This window comes from Symphalangus syndactylus, chromosome 14 (genome assembly GCF_028878055.3).
Source record: "Symphalangus syndactylus isolate Jambi chromosome 14, NHGRI_mSymSyn1-v2.1_pri, whole genome shotgun sequence".
In the NCBI taxonomy this organism is placed as follows: Eukaryota; Metazoa; Chordata; class Mammalia; order Primates; family Hylobatidae; genus Symphalangus; species Symphalangus syndactylus.
This window is the reverse complement of record NC_072436.2, coordinates 61,512,358-61,530,794: the sequence shown is the minus strand read 5'-3', so window position 1 is coordinate 61,530,794 and position 18,437 is coordinate 61,512,358. Positions and strand designations below refer to the sequence as shown.

At 39.7% G+C, this 18,437-nt stretch overlaps 1 pseudogene; it reads right to left on the bottom strand.

The window, feature by feature from the left end:
- Positions 1–1,204: 1,204 nt before the first annotated feature.
- Positions 1,205–7,166, bottom strand: LOC129462989 (dynactin subunit 6-like; annotated as a pseudogene).
- Between the last annotated feature and the right edge of the window lie 11,271 nt (positions 7,167–18,437).

Below are 18,437 nucleotides of genomic sequence, written 5' to 3'. Positions count from 1 at the left end.
TGTTTCAGGGCTTTGTGAGCTATAAGGTCTCTATCAAGACTACTCAATACTGCCATTGTCATGAGAAAGCAATCACAGACAATAAGTAAACAAATTAGCCGGCTGTGTTCCAGTAAAACTTTATTTACAAAAACAAGCAGTGTCCCAAATTTGGTCTGCAGGCTGAAGTTTGTTGACCCCTGGTCTAACAGATGCGACACACCTAAGTGTAAGTGAATATTTTGCATATTCTATGTTGTCTCAATTCAGACCATTTGGGTTGCAAGTGAAAGAAAATCTAACCCAAACTGAAAAATCCGAAGACAGGGCTAACTTTAGATACAGATTGATAAAGGGCTTAGTTTATTTTTCTCCACTTCTCAATTCTTCCCCTGGATTGCCAAAACCCTCAGTTCACTTCTTACTCCATGAGAGCAAGATGGTTGTCACAATTCCAGAATGACATCCATGGGGAAAGTCCAGTGGATGACAGAGTCTGCATCCTTTGACTGTCAGTGACTCTGGTTACATGGACTTGGATTGCGTTCCCAGGCCCTCAATAGTTATGGCTCCAGATAATGCGACGTGATGATTGCCTTAGGGTCCTGTCACATACTCTACCCCTGACCGTTGAGTAGGACAGAGAATGGGAGACGGGTAGATTCCAGTTACCAGAAAGCTGGTATAATGCTGGAGTAAATGCTGGAATGAATGCTGCTGAATAAAATCTCTGCTACATGTGTCTTGTGAAATTCTAAATGAGTACCTCCCAAGGCCACATTTATTAATAGGAGTTCTGTAATATGGTTTCAGCTTTTCCATCTCCATCAGGAAGTAAAGGGTACTGCTTATATGCAAAATACTGTCCAAAATTTTAATATTCACATGTGTTTATTTTACATTGCAACCTCAATCTTTTTTTTCCTGTTATCAGTATTTTTATTCAATTTAGCCTATGCTAGAATATAAATACATAACAATATGTCCTTTCTTGTCATGGGTGGTCTTTTACATAACTAAAATTTATGGCTAGCAGTTTATATAACAAAAGAAAAGCTAAATCTGTAAATTATCAGAAAAGAAGCAAGGATATAGGAAAAGAATATATTTTATATGAATTATAAACAATGAAAATCCATTACTTTCTTCTCAACCCAATTTTACAAAATAAAGTCAACATGTATTATTCTGTGAGCTGCTAAGGGTACATAAACACTGTGGCCCATTCAAAAGACAACAGTCAAAGACAAAATGTTATCTTCATGTCGTGTACTGTTCTTAGTTCTTTACTGGAGTTGAGCTTCCTTTCATAGTCTTCTTTAGGTGGTGGTAATTTGGCAAGATTTTCATCAAGAAATCCAGCTGTAGTGTCTGAGGCTGCGGTCGCTCAGCCTGCACCCAACGAAGGCAGTCTGCACCATAGATCACCGTATTCTCAGGGATGACTTCAAAAGTGTTTAGGTTGCAACAAGCGCCAGTGAGACAGCCACTTGTCAATATTACATTTCTGCCTACATACGCGTTTAATTCAATGACATTATTATCTCCCATCTTCATGGCTTGGGAATGACAGCCAACTTCAAACACATTATTGGTGCCAATGATCATAGGTTTTGGTTCTGGATCTCCAGTGTCAGGAGTGATACTATCCGAGGAAGCATTTATGATAAGGGCCTGTTCTTCTATCAGGTTCCCTTTGCCAATCACTATTGGCCTGGCTTCCGCCATAATTCATGCTTTAGGATGGATCACTGTCCGAGCTCCTCTTCTGAGTCTTCACCGCCATGGTACGGCCCCAACCTCAATCTTATTCGGAATTTGTCTTTGATTCATGAACAAATTCAGACAGTTTATTAGTAATTTTCTGGTCTTTGACTATGTTATCCATTTTCTATCTTTTCTCTGTGTGTGGATCCTTAGAGGTAGACTTACCAGACCTTTGTTTTCTTTTTGGTGTCAGAGAATCTTTTGAACTACCTGAAGCTGGATTTAGAGCATCTAAACCTAATTAAAGTACTAGGTTTGAACCATTCATTCATGCTAAAGCCACCTTTTTCTCCACAGGATCAGAAAATGGTCCTGAAAATACAACCCTTTCCAGAAACTAGTTCATGCCACCCTTCAAACAACAGAGGTCGGCAACTACTTCCTGCACCAGCCACCCCCCTTGCCTTGGAGTCCCAGGCCTATTAAGCAGCAGGCTTCACTCCCTTGCTGTGGAATGGTTCCTATGAACAGGGAATGGAGGACTCCTATTGTGCTGCATGCTTAGTTTAAGAGGACGCCAGTTAGAATGAAGAACCTGAAGAGGAAATGATATTGAAGAAAGGGGAGAAATGAATATTTTTAAGATTGTTAAGAAAATTGCAGTTATTTTTACATTTTCACTGTATACTTCAGAATCAAAGTACATGAGCTCTGCAGCAGAGCACCTTTCTTGAGATGGATTTTTCTTGGCAGTTGCTGTGGCAACACATGATACTTTAACCCCAACAAAAATGGAATTTCTTAGAAGGTGGTACATTTTCTCACCTGTACTACAGCATTTTTTTGGCATCATCTTTTACTACTATTTCTTTCATTCCTATTCTTTTTTCTTTTTTTTTTTGATGGAGTCTTGCCCTGTTGCCAGGCTGGATTACGGTGGCGCAATCTCGGCTTACTGCAACCTCCGTCTCCTGGTTCAAGTGATTCTCCTGCCTCAGCCTCCCAAGTAACTGGGACTACAGGTGCGCACCACCACGCCCAGCTAATTTTTGTATTTTTCATAGAGATGGGGTTTCACCATGTTGGCCAGGCTGGTCTCGATCTCCTGACCTCGTGATCTGCCCACCTCAGGCTCCCAAAGTACTGGGATTACAGGCATGAGCCACCACACCCAGCCCTCATTCTTATTCTTGAAACCAAAATATACTCATTCCCCTAAAAAGCCTATGCAAAAACGTTTGGCTGCATAAAGGCCCATCCCTCAGAAACATCCTCCACATTCCTGATAAAGAAACTGTGGTCTATAGAATACTACTCAGCCACAAAAAGGAATGAATTAATGGCATTCAAAGCAACCTAAATAGAGTTGGAGACTATTATTCTAAGTGAAGTAACTCGGGAATGGAAAACTAAACATCATATGTTCTCACACGTAAGTGGGAGCTAAGCTATGAGAATACAAAGGAAGAAGAATGACACAATGGACGTTGGGGACTCAGGGAGAAAGGGTGGGAAGGGGGCAAGGAATAAAATACTATACACTGGGTTCAGTATATACTGCTCGGGTGATGGGTGCACCAAATTTTCACACATCACCACTAAAGAACTTACTCATGTAACCAAATACCACCTGTTCCCCAAAAACCTTATGGAAATAAAAAAATATATATATATATATACACATAAAAAATATACATAGAGAGAGAGAGAGAGAGAGAGAAAGAGAGTGAAAGAGAGAATTAGAAAGATGTATTTGTTTTCTTGGCTCACTGCAACCTCCACCACCTGGGTTCAAGTGATTCTCCTGCCTCAGCCTCCCTGAGTAGCTGGGACTACAGGCACTTGCCACCATGCCCAGCTAATATATATATATATATTTTTGTATTTTAAGTAGAGAAGAGTTTTCACCATGTTGGCTAGGCTGGTCGTGAATTCTTGACCTCAGGTGATTTGCCCACCTTGGCCTCCCAAAGTGCTGGGATTACAGGCATGAGCCACCGCTCCCGGCCAGTATTTGGTATTAAAAGCAAGACGAACATCTCTGTGATGTAGAAACAGAGCAGAATCCAAGTGGTGAGTGAGGCCACAGCTAATTATAGACTTAGAGTATATACTCTGATTTATTTAATAAAAATTTGAAAATAGACCAAATTACTCTATGATAAAAAAAAATCTGTTACTACTGAGGATAAGGGTTAGTGTATGGAAAGGGGCAGGAGAAGTATCACTATTTTTAATAATGTTCTATTTTCATACATGGTTATAAGCAAATAAATGTGTTTCATTAATCAAGCTGTCCATATTTAATCATTGTACTTTTCTGGATGTATGATATATGTCAATAAAATGTCTTAAATTGTATACAGCAAAAATAGACAAAACCACAAGAAGACATGTACAAATGTTAAACCTAGAGAGAAATTTGAATATAAGTAAGTCTCTGAATGGCTGGTAGAACGAATAGGAAAATAATCAGGATGTAGAGGTTTGGAACAGCATGATTAGCAAAATCGACATATCTGTCTTTTAATATAGGCAGAAACATAGTTAGATAAAAAAAGGACTTGTCTTAGAGTATGATTTCTGAAAATGGTGGAATCGAGTTTGAATCTAGTAACTACATATAAATAAATGTCTTGAAACTCCTCTTATGTTAGCTAATTAAGAAATATTATTGTAATAGATATTAGAAAATATTTTATCAAATTGAGTGGATTTCACACGCTAAGGAAATAATCTTACTCGCATTTGATAGTTCAATTACATACATATATACCTATAGGTAGTTTAAAATATTTCTAATAACCTTATATACTTTTAAAAAGCATTGATATCTGTTTGCACTACCTGGTCTATACAGTACACATACCAAACATGATTATAGCTCTTCTGCTATAAACTTCAAATGTCTGATTAATACAAAAATCTAGAATCAGAACTGTTGTTTGCAATTTTTTTTTACCAAATAGAATATAGGAAAGATAGCTGCCAATATACCTGACACACTTAACTGTGAGTATGGTGGTAGCCTTTTTATTTTTATTTTTATTTGAGAGAGGATCTCACTTTGTCACCCAAGATGGAGTGCAGTCATGTGATCAGAGCTCACTGAAGCCTTCACATACTGTGCTCAAGTGATTCTCCCATCTCAGCCTCCTGAGTATCAGGGACTGCAGGTGCATGACACCATACTAGCTAATTTTTGTAGAGATGGGGTTTCACCATGTTGCCCTGGCTGATCTCCAACTCCTGGACCCAAGATATCTGGCAACCTTGGCCTCCCAAAGTGCTGGGACTATAGTTTTGAGGCACCACAATCAGCCCAGCCTTAAAAAAGGCTGACTAGATATCTATATCTATGTATATCTATATCTATATATAAAATAGACAAACATATGCGCTTATTATATAAAAATATATATTATTAATATTATATAAAAATATTTTTTCAAGGTAGAAATATATAAAGAGGGTGCATGTAGAGCCTGGGTCATTGTGTAATGAAGCTCAAGGCCTCTGAAGAAATGCTCCTTGCATCTTTTGTCTGGGCTAGAATCCAGGAAGGGAAAGCAGCAGATGCACCTGTTCCCAGGTTCTTGGCATCCTACAGAGAGAAACATGTTTGAGCTAGGGTAGCGTTAAGCACCCTTGTTCTTACTCTCCTGTTTTATGTAGTGAGCAGAGACTAGCTTCATGAGAACACACTGTGACAGTCAAGGCTGTCTGTTATTTTGTGCAGCATTAATTGAGAAATTTTAGCACCTGAAGACCTCTGGGCCATTTGAGGGTAGGTGCAGGGGAGGAAAGGGAAGTTTGCAGCCCTCCTGCTGTGGAGAGGACCTGTGGGAAGCATAGACCTTGTCCTAACTGAAGGCAGACCCCCTTGCTAACCAGCTTCTCATCAGCCAACCCTGGATGAGTTTCCATGTGTATTTACTAAATAATCCTTATTGCTTTTCTTCATATGGGCAAAGTATGGTTTACACGGAATATCGTTGCTTTGAACACCCATTGTGCAAACCCCTTTGTGTTGTGGGAAAACAGGCTTCCATATGTGTCTTATTGGGAAACACACAGGCAATTTCTATGTTTTTACTGCATCTATTTCATGGATATAGGTACTGAATAGTGTCCATCAAAGGCTCACCTGATGTTGGAAATTGATCTGAGAGCATGGAAGGACAGAATTCTTTCTTTGTTCCTGGGCAGTGGTGGTTGAGGGATCATTCTGTGGCAGCTACAGCGGCAATGATGGAGGCAGAATGGAGGGCTCAGTACCAAGACAAGGAGAGACTTGGCCTCACAATGGCAGCATTGCAGGGGTGCGCTCTACAGAGCATTTGCTCACATGGTTTTGGGCATTGTCTCTAACTACATTGCTTCCCCAGTACGTTGACCCATTCTAAATAACTCCTTTTCTCCTTAGAAAAGCAAACTTCCTTTGTATTACTTGCGATTGTAGATGACACCAATTGGCCAGTTATCATTCAAATTCTCTGTTAACTAATCCTGCCTTTTCCTAATGTATGCATCTTTCCCCTAAAAAATTGGACACTTTGTTGCTTACTCATTGTCTTCACAGGTTTTAAAATGTTGCTTTATGCCCCCAATCCCTAACTACATTTTCAATGTTTTGCAAGTGGAGTCCATGTGTTCTTGATTTACATGAAGCTCAAAATAATGGTTGTAGTAACTAGTACTTCAGAATCAAGCAACAAGCTCTTATGGAAAAATGACAGAACACTCTCATCTTTAAAAACTAAAATATCTATCATTGGCCATACAAAAAAACTGGTACTTGACATATACTGAGATCATTTTATTTTGTGCTAGACAAATGAAGTCATAGAACAGAATGTGCTTTAAATATTATGAATAGTGCTTGTGCGCGCGTGTGTGTGCGTGTGTGTGTGTGTGTCTATAGATGCATATTAGGCCGCTGAAAAGTTTGATTATTCTTTCTAGGAGAGAGACTGCCAACTTTTGAACCTAATTAGAGCAAGTATATGGCTTCTTCATATTTTTATTAAGGCAAAGAGGGTCTAGTTAAACATAATTCAACTTATCGTGGAAATGCTATAAATTGCTGTGAAGTGAGTTGCTATGGCTTGTCGGAGCAAATATGTTGTACAAATCTTAGGGGAGAATTAGTGCTTACACATTAAAACCAAATCATCTTGCAGCACACTGAGAAAAAGGTTAGATTTTTAAAATAATTTCGAAGTCATGAAAAGAGCAAATATGCTCAACAAAGAGCCTAGCAACCCTCAATGACCAAGTTCCCTTTTATATAAGTTGGTATCTGAATTAGAACCCCAGAATCTACAAATTCCTCTGGGTGTGGGTGCTGCATTTTGAAGATTTTATATTACTGCCATCACCAAGCTCTCTTTTGATATTCGCTTTAAGGAGAGAATTTACGGGAAACCAGAGAGCATAGACCAATGTAGATACCTATCTGGATAGACATACATCTCCATATCATTGACAGGATACCTTCTGGCCGAGTGTGAGTACAGCCTATGGGTGTGGTTGGAGAGAACATGTGTTCCACCTGAATGGCAGATCAAGATTATGCCTTCTCATCTGCTGCAATGGCTCAATGTGTTAAGCAGAGGAGTGAGACAGCAAGAACTGCATTCGTTCTGTCATAGAGACCAAAAGGAGGAATGTCACCCAGCCCTCTAAACTGACCCAGAACCCAGCTCCTGTCTCAACTGCTACCTCTACTACTTAGAAAGAAGGAACTCCACCAAAGCAAGGTTCTAAACAAATAGAATTTTATTGATCGTATACAAATAGATGAAGATGGACTTGGATGTTAAGAAAAATAACACTATACAAAATCAAGAGTAGACAGTCGCCCCTAGACTTAAATTACGAGTGTGTGCATTAGACAATTTAATCCAATGTATCACGTAAAAACTTGAACAAACCTTTTGGCCTCTTCCATAAAATTCAGGGAAGCATGTCCTCCACAAAGCAGAATCAAAATATAAATAAAAGACTGGCTTAAGATGAAAAGCAACCTTATAAATGAAAAGCCAGATGAGAGGCACTTAACTGAGAAGTAAAAGAAACTGAGTGGACAAAATAATTATGAGAAGATGAACCTTCAAATCAGAAAGAGGGAAAAAAGCTTATTTGATAATATGGGAACTCAAAAGAGAGTGAACACAAATGTGAAAATTCCAAGAGTACAGAAAAGTAGCATAACTAAATTAAGAGCATGAGAAAATGTATACAATTTTGAGTAATAAGAACAGAAATCAAAAATTAGAATTGTATGTTATATTTTAATAGAGTAACACTGAAGAATGAAAACAAGAAATAATATGATTAAATGTAAACATATGGAGAACAGAATAATATTTTTAAACTTTTTAGTTTCTAAGTTTATCTGAAATTTTAATTTTTGTTTCTTATGTAATACCACAGTTATTTGGAAGGTATTAGCTAATAACACTATTTTCAGTAATATTTTATAAGTATTTGACCTAGAAAAATTTCTATTTTTAAAAAATGTATATTTAAAAATACATCAAATGTGTATATACATCAATCATATGTATCGATTTCTGTTTTTCGTAAATTGCAAATGAAATTTGTATTTTTGCGTTCCTGGAATAAAATAAACTTGAATGGATTGTAATATATTATTCATGCTGTAATTCAATGTATTTGAATACTTTAAGAATGTTACATTTATAGTTGAGATATTGACCTATAAATTTTCTTTCATATAATGATGCTGTGAGACAATCTAAGAATAATTAAAACTTTAAATTCATGTATTCCTACTTTTTTCTCTGTTCTCTAACTGTAATATATTTTAATTACAGATGGAGGAACAGATAGATGTTAGATAAATAGGTATATAATAGATCATCCAAAATTATTATTCTTCTGGTTTTATGTAGTCAGTATTTACCTTTATTTTTCTACATGTTTATCCTTCCAATTTAGTTCATTACTTCCTGCACCTTTGATGTCATATATATAAACAAGAAATAAAACATGGTGGCCGGGATGTAGAGAGAGCCATAGGACTTGTGAATAAAATCCACAGGCAAGGATGTGGCGATTCCTTTTGCAGTATCGGAGGGAAGGCCAAACGCTACGTTTGCTGTGGAAAAGAGTATGGTAGTTCCTCAAAAAATCAAAATGGTATTGCCCTATGATCCAGCAGTGCCACATCTCAGGATAGCAAAACAATTGAAAGCAGGGTCTTGAAAAAATATTTGCACATCCATGTTTGCAGCAGCATTATTGGCAATAGCTAAAACGTAGAAGCAATTGAAGTGTCCAACAACAGATGACTGGATAAGCAAAATATGATATATACATACAATGGAATATTATTCAGCCTTAAACATGAGGGAAATATTCTGACACATGTTGCAACTTGGATGAAACTTGAGGATATTATGCCAAGTCAAATAAGTTAGTCAGTGAAGGACAAATACATTATAATTCCATTTGTGTAAGGGATTTGAAGCGGAGAGAATCCTAGAGATAGTACATTGATGGTTGCCAGAAGCTGGGGGGAGGAAGAAATGGGGAAGTATTGTTTAATGGGTATAGAGTTTCAGTTTTACAAGATGAAACGAGTTATGGAGATGGATGGTAGGGATGGTGCACAATGCTATGACTATATTTAGTACCACTGAACTGTGCACTTAAAATGGTTAACAGAGTAAATTTTATGTTATGTGTATTTTACTACAATAAAAAAATAAAACACCTTAGGAACTTTTTCATGAAAGAGTCAACCTAAAATTCATTTTAATGCATGTGTTTATGCATAGATTTCTATTTTTCTCTTTTCTATTTATATTCCAAATTAGAATATAATGCTAATCAAGCATAGTGGCTGTGTTTCTTGCTTCCTCTAGTCTGTAGGTAGCATACAAATGTAATCAACTACTTATTAATGTTACATCTATTTATTTTCTGCCTTACACCAAGCTTGTGAGGTTATCTTAAACATAACATTTTTATACTTACATCTATGCAATACCCATTAGCTTCGTCTTCCTAAATCAGGGGAAGTTGAGCCTCTGTAAGGTGGAGTAACTTACTAAGATACAGAAGTCAGCATTAAAGTCTGTATACTTCAATATCCTGCCCCCTTTTCATTTGTCTTTACTGCCTTTTATGTATGTGTTAGATGTTCAATAAATTCTCCTTTTTAAACTGAATTTAAGCCGTGGAGCAGTGTTTTGTTGAACAATAAATATGATATAGGACACTCTTCCTACCTTTCATTTATGATCTAGTTCATGAAAAAGAGAAATTCTTTCATTGTGCTAGAAGCTTAAAATAATGAAAATGCCACTTTCTACATTAAACAGAAACTGAAGGGAATGAAGGTGAATTGCATGAGACATAGAAAACAAGTGGGAAAGAAATCTAGCATAATTTGCCCTTTGTATACCTTTATTATTTAGCGTTCGAGTAAATGTTTCCCCCAAATATCTTCCCATCTTAATTCATGTCTATAAAGGAGACATTTATGTCTCACCTTGTCAAGAAGGGCAAACTCTAACATAAACATTTCCCAAAAATGCTTCCTGCATTTTTTGGGAAAGGAGATGAGACCATCCTGGCCCACGTGGTGAAACCCCTTCTCTACTAAAATACAAAAAATTAGCTGGTCATGGTGGCATGCTCCTGTAATCCCAGCTACTCGGGAGGCTGAGGCAGGGGAATTGCTTGAACCTGGGAGGCAGAGGTCGCAGTGAGCCAAGATCTCGCCACTGTGCTCCAGCCTGGCAACGGAGCAAGACTTCGTACCAAAAAAGAAAAACAAAACAAAAAAAAAAAAAAGAAAAAACACTTTAGATTTAAAGGAAAATTGACCAGAAAGTAATAAAAATTTCCATATACCCCCACACGGCTTCCTGTTTCTGCTAATACTAACATCTCTCACTAGTATAGTACATTTATTACAATACATGACTCACTGAATTATAATTAATTAAAGCCCATAATCTACATTAGAGTTCATTGTGTTGTACACTCTACAGATTTTGACAAAGGCATATATGATATCATGTGTCCACCATTACAGTATCATACAGAATAGTTTTACTGCCCTGAAAATCTCCCATATTCTACCTACTCACCCACCCTCCCCCTTAACCTTGATCATTATACTGTCTCCAGAGCTTTGCTTCCTCAAGAATGTCATGTAGTTGAAATCATACAGTGCTCTTATGGTTTGATAATTCTTTTTTTTTGACAGTCTTGCTCTGTCACCCAGGCTGCAGTGCAGTGGCATGATGTCCACTCATTGCAACCACCACCTTCCAGGTTCAAGAAATTCTCCTGCCTCAGCCTCCCAAGTAGCTGGCGTTACAAGGGCCCACCACGACAGAGCTAATTTTTGTGTTTTTAGTAGAGACAGGGTTTCGCCATGTTGGCCAGCCTGATCTCAAACTCCTGACCTCAGGTGATCTGCCTGCCTCGGCCTCCCAAAGTGGTGGAATTACAGGCATGAGGCACTGTGCCGGCCTGATCGTTCGTTTTTATTGCTAAATAATACTCTATTGTATGGATGCGCTACGGTTTGTTTACTCACTTATTTGGTTATTTCCAAATTCTGTATTATAAAGAAAGATGTTGTAAATATTCATGTGCAGGTTGTTTTGCGGACATGTTTTTAAGTCATTTTAGCAAATGCCTCGGAGCATGACTGCAGGATAGTATGGTAAGAGTACGTTTATTCTTATAAGAAACTACCACATTGTCCTCCAAACTGGGGGTACCATTTTGCATTCCCACCAGCAATGAATGAGAGTTCCTCTTTTTGTACATCCTCCCCAGGCATTTTAATAAAAGTGTCGTGGTAACTTATTGCTGCTGTAATTTGCAATTTCCTAATGACATAGGCTGTTGAACATTTTTATATACGTATTTTCCCTCTGTATATCTTATTTGGTGAGGTGTCTGGTCAGATGTTTTTGCTAATTTTTCAAAGGAGTGGTTGCCGCCGCGGCTTTTTGGAGGGCAGGAGCGGCTGACTCGGCTGCCAGCTCTACCAGCGTCCCGGCTCGGGCAGCGCCGAGGGGCGCTCCTGGTCCAGCTCTCCCCGCTCAGGGGTTCCTTGCCTAGGCGCCTGAGCTCCGGGCTCCCCGCCTCGGCCGCTGCGGCCTGCCTAGAGCGGCGCTGTTAGGAAACTCGGGCATTCACAGGATATCGAACGTGCCCGAAGTCTCACCCTACACAGTGGTGGAGTGAGAATTTGAGTCCTGGCCACTTGCTCTGAAGCTACCGACAATTCAGGGTGCTGTCCCCCGTGTCTGGGCTGGCTTGGTGGGTTGGGAATGGCGGAGGAATGGGACACTTATTTTGGTAGGTAAATGCGGTTCAGAAGAAAGCTCTTCGTCTTTCTCCAGGCCTGAGCAATCGTTTTGGCGCAGGCAGTCCAGAGCAGAGCGCTTTGTGAGCCAGCTCTACAGGAGAAGTGCTGTAAGCCCCTTCCCACTAGATGGCAGCCCCTAAACCCACAGACAAATCCTGGAACCTCCCTGGTCCCCATCTTCCAGGGCTGGGCTGCAGCTAAGGAACTGCCGACGCACATCCGCCAGGCGTCCAGGGGTCGCCGCCCCATCCGAGGGTCAAGGGAAGCTCCTAGGCCCCTTGGGGGGCGGAGGCTGACAGGGAGACTCTGCTCCCCCGACTGTCGGAACCCGAGGGAGGAGTTGGGGCGAGCAGCCCCATCTGGGTCTCCCAGTCGGGGCCGCCCTCACCGCCTGCATCGCGGCGGCCGCCGGGAGGGGAGGGGAGAGGAGGGTTCGGTGAGCTGTGCCAGCGCGGTCCGGGGCCCCAAGGGCGGGGCAGGGCGGCAGGTGCGCGGCGTGGACTACAAGTCCCAGCATGCCCGGCTGCGTGACGCGGCCCCTGCTGCCGCTTAAAGGCTATGGGAGCCGCCGCGGCTTTTCGCCGCCGCGGCTTTTCGCTCCTGGTCCAGCTCTCCCGGCTCGGGGGTTCCTTTCCCAGGCGCCCGCGCCCCGGGTTCCCCGCCTCGATGGGAGAGGAGGAGGAGGGCGGTGGCGGGGGTGATGTGGCGGGGGTGATGCCGCGGCCAGCCGGGCGCTTGCAGCAATGCGGGTAGCTCCCGAAGTTCATCGGCAGCCTGCGCGGGCTGCGCACCAAGTGCGCTGTGTCCAAGGACCTCACCCAGCAGGATATACGGACCCTGGAGGTAAGGGGGTCGGGGACCCGGGCAAGGCTCGAGGAGCGGCCCGGACACCTCCCTCCAGGCCCCAGTTCACTCCTGGCCGAGTTGCATCCTTGAGCTCGCGTCGCCCCCTTGGAGGCTTCCCCTCCCTCCTGCACTCGCTGGTGCGGCAGCCGGAGGACCCGGGACTAGCCCTCACCTTGGGCAGGATTTGTGGGGCGGGTGCGTGTTGGGAACTGGGATGGAGGCTCGAGGGGCTCGTGGGCGGAGTGGGCTGCGCGCGGACATCCCCTTCCCCCCACCCCGAATTTCCATCTGGTCCAGCCCTCTCATCTTGTAGGTGAGGAAACTGAAGGCCTGAGGGAGAACTGACTTGCCAGGAACCGCTGTTAAGGAGAATTAACAAAGAGTGGTTATGAAAGGAGCACTGAGTTGGGAGACATACCTGGAGGCCCACACCCTTGGTTAAGACATTATACTACCTTGAGTCTGGCCTGTTGACCTAAGGTGAGCCACTCCATCCTCCTCTGATTGTGCGGTCTTGACCTCAAGGGGTTTCCTGCAGGAAGAAGCAAATGGGTTTGCTTTCCTAGCCCTGTCCAGTGCCTTAGGGACCCTGAGGACTGGAGAGATTCTTGGAGAGCCATCTGGTGTATGTCACAGGTGGGCATTTCTTGAAGGTCAGTCTGCCCAGTGGGCTGGCCCAGCCCCAATGAACTGTCTTGAATCTTTGGAGTTGTCTGTGTACTTTTAAGGGCTTCTTATCCTTGCACCAAAAGATCTCCTGGAAATTAGGTGGGAAAACCTTAACTTTTGTGGGGCCTTGTGTTTGTCTTAAAAGTTCATGCACATGGCCAGGTGTGGTGGCTCACACCTGTTATCCTGTCGTGGATCCCTTGAGTCAAGGAGTTTGAGACCAACCTGGACAATATAGTGAGACCCCGTCTCTACAAAAAATAAAATATTAGCCAGGGGTGGTTGTGCGCATCTGTAGTCCCAGCTACTACTGTGGCTGAGGCGGGAGGAGCACTTGAGCTTGCACTGAGCTGTGATCTCACCAGTGTACTCAAACCTGGGCCACAGAGCAAGACCTTGACTCAAAAAAAAAAAAAAAAAAAAGCCAACAAAAATTGTTGAAGATTTTGCATTCTGTCCCACTATCCATTGGTTTTCATGTCAAGATAATGTCAGAAATTCTTTACAATTGCCTCCAGAAGGAGTAGCCTTTTGATGTAGTGCACAGGTGTCCAGTGTTTTGGCTTCTCAGAGCCACATTGGAAGAAGAATGCTGCTGGGCCACACATAAAATACACTAATGCTAATGATAGCTGATGAGCTAAAAAAAAAAAAAAAAAAAAAAGTTTGTGCATAATTTTCATGATACCCACCACCACAGATAGGCGGAAAAGTCCTTGTAGTCAAAGGGTTGGACACGGCTGATCTAGTGTCTTGTCGTCCGTTTTGGCTTTCTCCCTGATTCCAGAATGCAGGTAGAGGTGTAGAGATGTGCTCTCAGGACAGCTGTTGAGATAAAAAAGTTCGTTGTCATTTATTCCCAAGCACAGCTGTTTGTCATTTGCATTGAAAAAGTCTCCATTCAAACTGCCGTCACATATAAAATCTATTTACATAAGTCCGTATTTTTCTGTTGTCTTGGCCTTTGTGGGCAGTAGTGTGTTTTAACCGAGCAAACTATCCTTCCAAATAATGAAGCCGAAGTCAGCCTACCTGCTTGCCATTTTTCTTCCCCTTCCATTTTTCTAACCTCAGGATACTTGTAAGAATGAATTAAGATTTGTGTTTAAGGCCGGGCACAGTGTCTCAGACCTGTAATTCGAGCACTTTGGGAGGCGGAGACGGACATATCGCTTGAGTTCAGGAGTTCAAGACCAGCCTGGGCAACATACTGAGACTCCGTCTTGTATAATTAAATTAAAATTTAAAAAAAGAAGAGAAAAAGACTTGTGTTTAAAATTTAGAAAAAGGGGGAAAGTGTAATGCAAAATGTGGACTGTGCCAGCTATGATTGGGAAAAATAATTTTTCATACAGCATTGTCCGTAGACTTGTATTAGCAGCATACTGGTCATAAGCATTTTGCTTTCCTCAAATATGATGAGGTAAGCTACTTTAAAGTGTGGTGGGGCTTCCTTCCGCGTGGCTCCTGGAGGTGTTGAGTCCCAATTTAGCCAATTAATTTGGGTTTAGTTTTGATATGGATAAGGGAGACCAGCTTCATTCATGGTGCACACACAGTTTTGCCAATAAGGAAAAAAAAAGCAACCTGAATGTTCCTACTCATTAGATGCTATCTGGAGAGCTCCTACCCCACCCCCACCAAGGCCCGGGCCCTTAAAAAGACTCAAGGCAGCCTTTCTGTATCTCATACTGTATTCTGCAAGATGCTCCTGTGAAAGAAAGTTGTGCTGCATCAGCCATCTCCCTCCTGAAGATCCCTGCGGATGAGGATTTGTGTTTTAAAGGTTCTGAGAAGTCCTGCAACAGCAGTTCTCAAACTTATTTGTCCAGGGGATCTTTTCTTCCACTGAACGTAGCTGGGGAGACACGGCCTTAAGCCTTGAGTAGAGAAAGAGACAAGAAACTGTTGGCTCACTTACAACCAAGTGTTGTGTTTATCTTTTAGGTTTTTATGAAACTGAGGTGCTGTTTGAGGTTCTAAATCAAATTGGGTGGTTGAAGAGAGTCTGGTATCCCTGTAGACTTAGCTAGCCGTGAGAGGTTGCCTTTTGTTGAAGGAGGTATTTTACAAAGGGAAATAGGGTGTATCCTGGGCATCACATTAGCACTTAAATACATGTGTCACTGAAATGAAATGAAATGATGAAATAATGAAACGAAATGATGAAATGAAGAAATGAAATGATAAAATGATGAAATGATGAGACGAAATGAAATGGTGAAATGATGAAATGATGAGATGAAATGAAATTATGAAATGATGAAATTATGCAATGGAATGATGAAATGAAATGATGAAATGGTGAAATGAAATGAGGAAAGAAATGAAATGATGAAGTGAAATGATGAAATGATGAAATGAAATGAAAAGATGAAGTGAAGAAATGATATGAAATGATGAAATGAAATGAAATGATGAAATAATGAAATGATGAAATGATGAATTGATAAAATGATGAAATGATGAGATGAAAAGATGAAGTGAAATGATTAAATGAAATGACGAGATGAAAAGATGAAATGAAATGATGAGATGAAATGAAATCATGAGATGAAATGATGAGATGAAGTGAAATGATGAAATGAAATGAGATGAAATGATGAAATGAAATGGAATGATGAAATGGAATGATGAAATGGTGAAATGGTGAAATGAATTGAGGAAATGAAATGAAATGATGAAATGAAATGAAATGATGAAATGAAGAGAAATGATGAAATGATGAAATAAGGAAATGATATGAAATGATGGAATGAAATGATGAAGTGAAATGATGAAATGAAATGAAATGAAACGATGAAATGAATGACGAGATGAAAGATGAAATGAAATAATGAAATGATGAGTTGAAAAGATGAAATGAATTGATGAGATGAAATGAAATGATGAGATGAAATGATGAGATGAAATGAAATGATGAGATGAAATGATGAGATGAAATGAAATCATGAGATTAAATGATGAATGAAGTGGAATGATGAAATGATGAGATGAAATGATAAAATGAAATAATGAAATGAAAGGATGAAATGATGAGATGAAATGATGAAATGATGAAATGGAATGATGAAATGATGGAATGATGAAATGGTGAAATGAAATGGAATGATGAAATGATGAAATGAAATGATGAACTGAAATGAAATGAAAAGATGAAATGATGAAATAATATGAAATGATGAAATGAAATGATGAAATGAAGTGACGAAGTGAAATAGTGAAATGAAATGATATGATGAAATGATGAATTGATGAAATGACAAGATGAAAAGATGAAATGATGAGATGAAAAGATGAAATGATGAAATGATGAGATGAAATGAAATAATGAAAGGATGAAATGATGAGATGAAATGATGAAATGAAAGGATGAAATGATGAAATGAAATGATGAAATGAAATGATGAAGTGAAATGATGAAATGATGAAGTGAAATGAAAATATGAAATGATGAAATGATATGAAATGATGAAATGATGAAATAAATGAAATGAAATGATGAATTAATGAAATGAAATGAGATGAAAAGATGAAATGAAATGATGAAATGACAAGATGAAAAGATGAAACGAAAGGATAAGATGAAATGAAATCATGAGATGAAATGATAAAATGATGAGATGAAGTGAAATGATGAAATGTTGAGATGAAATGATGAAAGAATGAAATGAAATGATGAAATAAAATGATGAGATGAAATGATGAAATGATGCAATGAAATGATGAAATGATGAAATAAAAGGATGAAATGAAATGAAATGAGGAAATAAAATGAAATGATGAAATAGATGAACCAAAAATACTTATTCATTTTTTTCCTTGGCATCCTTCTAAGAGTATTTTAGTGAGGTTAATTTCTAAAAATAAATTGCTATTCAATGGCTATACAGTTGGCCTTTGCACCACAGGGTTTTGAACTGTGCAGGTCCACTTAGCAAAACCAACAATTCTACATCCTTCTCCACACCCTGCCCATGAAAAGGATGAAGATGAAGACCTGTTTGATCATCTACTTCCATTTAATAACTAGTAAATATATTTTCCTTATGATTTTCTTTTCTGTGGCATATTTGTTAAGAATACAGTATATAAGACATATAACATTAAATATGTGTTAATTGACTGCTTGTGTTATTTGTAAGGCTTATAGTAGGCTATTAGTAGTTAAGTTTTGGGGGAGTCAAAGTTATAGTGGATTTTCTACTGTAGGAGAAAAATGATGAGAAGGTCTTTTCTCCAATAAGTGTATTCAAAATGTAGCAGACTTGAAATGTGTTGGCGCCACCATTTTGCGTCTCACTTTGAAAACTTATTATTAAAAATCGTACGAAAGCCTACCTTACTTTTCCAAACTTAGAAAAAAATGTTACAAAGAAAAGGGGTGAAACCATGCTAGTTTGCACTGAAATTTGAAATTATCTTTTAAAAATATATTTTTACTTTAATTACTTCCAAAATAGAGATGAGTTGCATACAAACGGCAGGTCACCCTAATCCACCCTATGACTGCACTTAGATTCATGAGGAATTGTGCCATCTAGAAAGGGCAGAGAAGAAGAATAGAGTGCTCTGCGTCTTGAAATAGAAACATGCACATAGCCACATGCTTTGATTCTGTTGTCACTGTGTACTTACTGCTAGGAAGAGGGCATGTTTGTGTATTTTTATGCTAATTATTATCCAAGTTGTTAATGATTTAGGCTTTCGGAACCATATAAAGATTTTTTTCCTTTCAGATATAAACTATCTTGCATTGTTCTTCTGATCATATGAGGGATAAATTTGCCTAAATATTCTTCAGACCATAATATTATGTCCATGTGAATGCCAGTAGCAAGAGTAGAATCAACCACAACTGCATTTGTAA